Source organism: Seriola dumerili, unplaced genomic scaffold (assembly GCF_002260705.1).
Source record: "Seriola dumerili isolate Sdu_G_001 unplaced genomic scaffold, Sdu_1.0 BDQW01000121.1, whole genome shotgun sequence".
Lineage (NCBI taxonomy): Eukaryota > Metazoa > Chordata > Actinopteri > Carangiformes > Carangidae > Seriola > Seriola dumerili.
The window spans coordinates 1,667,635-1,673,754 of NW_019174376.1; positions in this window are offsets into that span (position 1 = coordinate 1,667,635).

Below are 6,120 nucleotides of genomic sequence, written 5' to 3' on the forward strand. Positions count from 1 at the left end.
CTGAAAGGAAACATAATTATGTATTTGGGTGTGATCCAAACAAAATAAAAGGAAAGATGCCCTTTTAGAAAGTACTGGGAAGCTGTTTCACCTCTCAAAACAGTAATCACTGACAGGCGAGTGGTGTGAAAATGGTTGGAGGTTACGGCAGTTTGGCATTATAGTCTTCACATTAAATCACACTAGGTACAGCAATAAAAGTTATAGCTACAGAAGAAAGGTCATTCTGAAAAAAAAATGGCTTTGTGTGATAGAAGCTTTCTAAACGTGGCTCTAAATTGACAGCACTTGTCGTTGTCTTGAGTGAGTCAAACAAGGTCCAAACAGTGTTTTAACAACAGGTTGAAATATTTCCTCGTGAATGGAAAGAGTTCATTTGGAAGCGATTTAAATGCCATGCTGTCCAAAGAAAGCCAGTGGCAAAAGGGCATCGTTAGTGCCAAATTTTCCATGAGAGGAAAGCTTCCCATGGTCAGGGTCTTATGTAACCTGCATTTTGTCAAAGTGGGCCATGTGAAGAATCATGTTTTTGAGTGTTAAAGTGTTGGCCGCATTCTGATCTCATCTGAGAACATGTTGCTCACTCTTGCTTTTGAAACTTTTAATCAAATTACAAAAGGGAACTGATGGAAATGCATTAATCTCCTGCTGCATAATAAAAAACAAATGCTTGGAGCTCATGTCACCTACAACATGACCCACCTGCAATGTGCAATGTAATCTTATCTCAGTGATCAATCCAAAAGCTTTGATAGATAATACAGCATCTGATAAAGAATCTCACCTCAGTTTATAGAACTGGAACCTTTATGCTTTATTGGGATTTTATTTTCTCCATGACTGTTTGAATGAGAGATTTATTTGATATGAAACATTTTGGTGGGCTGCCTGCATGGTGCCATGACCATAACGACTGTATTCAAACTGCGCCAGGCCACGCTGTGGAGCCAACTCCTGGGGATGAGACGCTCACAGCTTTTCAAGTGTTTATCACGCTGGCAAAGGCTTTCAAAAGCTGTTGAGTCATAAAAATAGCATGCATCTGAATACCACTGCTCGCTTTCAATCTCAAATAATCTTTCGTGATAACACAGTCTTTTTTGTTCCAACTGTTCGCGGTAGAAGAGCCTCTGACAGCACGTTTACAGGAAATTACTCGTCAAGTGCACTTGAGAAATTTTGTTTATAGAGACAAATCTCCCTTTGGCTCAGACTTTGTTGAATCTACACACTGCATAGTGTCATCCTTACTAAGTGCGTATCAACACAGTAATGTAGAGGTGTTTGAATAGTATCAGCTCTGTCAGCACAAATCTTTTAAATATATTCCTGGAAAAGAAGGAAACAAAAACTTAAATCCACATCACATTATATCCCAATTCACCATGACCCGCTTGAAAGTTCACTTGTAAATATCGACAAACATGGTGAAAGAAATGTGTGGATTTCTGTCAAAAAAATAACCCCAAAAACACTTACAAGATTTGAAGCTGTGAATCCTGCAGACACTAATACATCAGTGTGTTAACCAAAACAAAACCACATGACCCATCACCTCTGCAGCACATTTCCCTCCCACAGCAAAAGCATGAGTAAGACAAGTGTTCGCACAACCACTCAGGAGCAACAAGTGTCTGTTCACATGCTGCTAAGAATATTCGGAGACAAAAGTAGTAACATGGTAAAAGGATACTTTTTAAGGTCAGAATAAGCTTCTCATTTTTTGCCTTACGGAACATGAAGGTGTGCAGATGTAAAATGTGTCCAAAAAAATTCACTGAGGAGTGATGCATTATCACTCATCACTGTTCACTGCAGGGTGTATTTTTAAGTCACATATTTCCATTGCCACAAAACAAGAAAACTACTCCAGACATGAGAATATGATCCAGACAGCCTAACTACACCAAACACTACAGCTACTTGTGTTAATTTCAAAGATGTAGCATGTTGGGTAAAGACCTCCAGCCTTATTTATGCACTTACAGAGAGGCTGAACATGTAGATAGCTTACTATGATATAATCTGTACTAATTTTAGCCCCCTGTCTTACCTAGAGATGGGGATCTGCAGCCGTTTCTTACGGATTCGCACCAGTTCAGCCATTCCACACTCAAGCTGCTCCCTAATGGACCCCAGAGTTCAATAAAAAAAACAATAAGAGTATGAAAAAGGAAAATGATTGCAGAGGAGTAGTAAGCAGAAAAGTTCTCCAAACCACCAACGCAAACTTTGAGTGTCCTGAGACAGACTTCTGTTTCAACAGCTCTCCCACCCACTTCTGGGGGACCTACTCCACTTCAATCTGATTGGTTAGGCAGGCCCAGACTGTGTCAGTATGTGTGTGTCAGAGAGAGAGAAAGAGAGAGAAGGAGAGAGTGCCTGGTGTGTGTGTGTGTGTGTGTGTGTGCGTGCGTGTCTTTGTCAGTGAGTGAGTGTTTGTGTATATGTGTACATCCGTTGTGTGAAGTGAGTTAGTTGACCTGGCTCACTGATGAAGTGTTGACTGCGAGACTTTCAAGCCGTGTGTACTCAAATCCCAAATGAGAATTTTCCACCGCAGCCGCAAATCAGGGAACTACACAGAGACAGTCTTTCACTGAAACCCACCAGTCACCCGAACCAAAATACATAAACAAAGCTTGTCCTCGTAAGCCACCCACAACAGCCCGATAGGTTAACTACTGTTCTCGATACTGCTGTGCTGGGGGGAAATGGGCACCCTTACATTTAAAGTACATAGTTTTGTTGCTCTGATTTTCTACAAAAGTCACAATGCAAAAAGAAAATTATTTAACAAAATATAAGAAGAAGACAAAATTTACTACAAACTAAAACTGCTCTGGCAGTTTCAATCAACAGCGCAGAGCCTCAAATCGTAATTAAAATGATACCAGTAATTTATCTTCATAGCACAGTCAAAACATCTTTACTGACATGCCTCATCAATAAATGTCAGCTGAATGTTTTATCTCTGACCAAAAAAAAAAAAAGAAAAAGAAAAAAGGCAGTTCTGTGTCCAAAAAAGGACAGCACGCAACCTTCAAGATCAGACAAGACAATGAGAGTCGTCCCTACACACTTTTACAGTTGTAGGTCCTAAATCCATTACTAGTCTTTATTTATAGAGTATTGTGAGAGCTGTTCTACAACATGGCTTGGGAAAACCCCCTGCCTGCTGTCGGTCTCCCTCCTTGCTTGTCCTGCCTTGACTGCTGGGTCAGACTGACTCTCATGCTCCCATGCTCTTTGACATGGCACAACGTATTGCGAAGATGAGGAGAAGCAACATTACGACGTATGATTCTCCATCTCATGTGTCACTTTAGGTTGCCTTTCTCCCACCAAAAAGAAAAATGCCTAATGTTGTAAAGCAAGGGACTCAACACATAGAAATGAGAGTATAGACTTACACTCATTCATACTTTGATGTCTTTTAAAAATGTCAATTAAATACTAAAGAAGAGTAATTCATCCAGTGTCAGTGTCAGTCAGTTACAAACTCTAAACTTATTTCCCTTTGTGTGCTTGCCAGCCTTTTGCTTTACACTTTATTTTTTTTTCCCCCTTCCATTCGTCCGTCATCCTCTCGGTCTCCCTCTGATGATGACGAACATACAGCCTCTGATCTTTCTCTGTCCACCCAGTGACCTGAGCCAATTATTACTCACAGACTCTACACTTCAGAGAGAGAAAATCTGACTTAGCGGCACCATAAATCACATCAAAATGTTTCGTGTCTCCGCATGGGAACGAGCTGTTCAAGAAACTGAGGGTGCTGAGGAGCACAGAGAGCGGTCATTTTGGTTTTTACAACAGTGGAATCAGGTATATTTCACCCAAATCAACGTAGTGGTCAAATGTTTAACATCTCTGACTAAAGCTTCCCTGGTCTCTGGGATGAACCTCACACCCAATAAACCATCTGGGTCTGATTAAAGGCTGGTGCATCCAAATCACAAAAATCATGTTTTCCCACTTAGCTGTACCTCCTGTGGTATGAAGGCATGCAGATAGTTTTGGGTGTATTTTGTATTTTTTTGCCTCCACCCTGAAACACTGAGGGTGATGGTATGTTGTTTGTTGTGCTCACAGCTTTGTGAAATTTCTCCTTTTTTTTTTTTTTTTAAATGAAATGTCTTGACATTTGCCATTTGAACTGCAATCACAATGGTGATGCCATCATTCATCATCAGGTCAACATTTTATTGTTAAAGCAATAGTTTGCTTTATGACCAAATTCATGGAAAACTAATGATAGCTCCGTCAGCTTCAGCTGTGCTTTGTGTTTAGTGCTAATTAGCAAATGTTAGCACGATAATATGCCAAGATAGTGATGATGGCAAACCTTGCTGCATGCTAGTATTGTCATTGTGAACATGTTGATGATTGCTAGTGTTAGCATTTAGCTCAAAGCACCACTGTGCACAGCCTCACAGAACTGCTAGCATAGGTGTAGACTCAGAGACTCTTGTTTAAATGTAATTTTTCAATGCTGTGAGCACCACAAATTCCATTCGCCTCCATTGTTCTGTGCTGAAGTGTCAACATCTCAAAACCTGGGAAAATAAATTTAAAATATATGCGCATAGATGAGGCTTAATGAGATTATTTTTGGGAGAACTGAACCTTTAAAATTTTGCAACATATGAGATTACTGTATATTAGTATTCATATCAATGATGAGAAGCATACAAAGTATATCTCTATGTTCAAAAAAATACAGTGACACCTCATTGCACAACACACCATTCACCGAATAAGCAAATCTAATCCTTCTGCATCTTTATTGCCTGTTACAACCAGGGAATGTGACTGTAAATATACATGTGCAGAAAGTGTAAAGTTAGAAGAATAAAACATTGGAAGCAGTATCTTACCGTTCCAGTGTGGTCCTCCATGTCACAAGACTGAGACGTCTATCACCTGCTCTGTGTATTTTACAAGTCGGTGTCATGACCTCAGGCTCTGAATGCTGCTGCAGACCATGTGTGTGTTTGCCAGTGTTTGTAAGAGAGACACAGAATGAGCTTATGCCTCTGTGTATTGCTATGAATCCAGCATGTTTGATTGTCTTCTGTTTAAGTGTGTGTGTATATAGCTGCTCTGCTCACACTCACGGATATGTCTAGTCCTTTTCATCTCTTTATGTATACTGTATTTGCAGCGTGTGTACAGTATTTGTGTGGGTGTGGGTGTGTGTGTGTGTGTGTGTGTGTAATCTTCAGTGTTCGACAAGTCAGCAGGGGTGGCTCTGCGTCACAAACACAATCAGCAGAGTCTTTATATCAGGACCAGAGTTTCCACCATTAACTGTCCTCAGAGTCTTGGAACAGGATAAACTGGAGCTGCAAGGGAATAGTTCATTTGCATGTAAAGCCTGAACTTGCAGAATACACATATGATCACAGCATTATTACTATAGCAATAATCATATTTTTCATTATAATTATTTTGCTTTACAAAAAATGACATAACATCGGTAACACTTACTTTACCCCACCCCCCACCCCCATTTAGCATTTATAAACACTATATTAACAGTTTATAATACACTATAACGCATTGTTTCATTTTTTTTTGTTTTAATAATTATTTATATTTGCTCACAATGACATTATAGCCTGTTATTAACTAATAATTAAATGTTTAAATACTGCTTATAAATGCAAAATAGGAGGGTTAAATAAAATGTTATAATGTCATATCAAACCCTGGTGATGAGGACACAGCCTCCTCTACAACAGATAAAGAAAAGTTCCCTTAAAATTATTTAAAAAAGGGGGCCTAATGAGAGGTATGATGAAATAAGAATGAGCAAACCCCCTCAACAGAAATATGGCTGCTCCTTCAAAGCATAACAGGAAGTATAGATGATAGAAAAATTAAGCTGGATCTTATTTTTGTAGCTTTGATCATTATTGAATGTAATTCTATTCATTTTCCATTCGATGCCAACGTCTCCTTTTTTAGGTTTTGTATCTCATCTTGTTCTTTGGTCGGTGAGTCTTTAACCCTTTATACACACACACAACACATAAAGACACTCACTTACACTGTTTAATTCTGTGCTTGTAGTTTTGCATTAAGTGTGTGGCTTGGTAATGCAGTGCTTTAGGA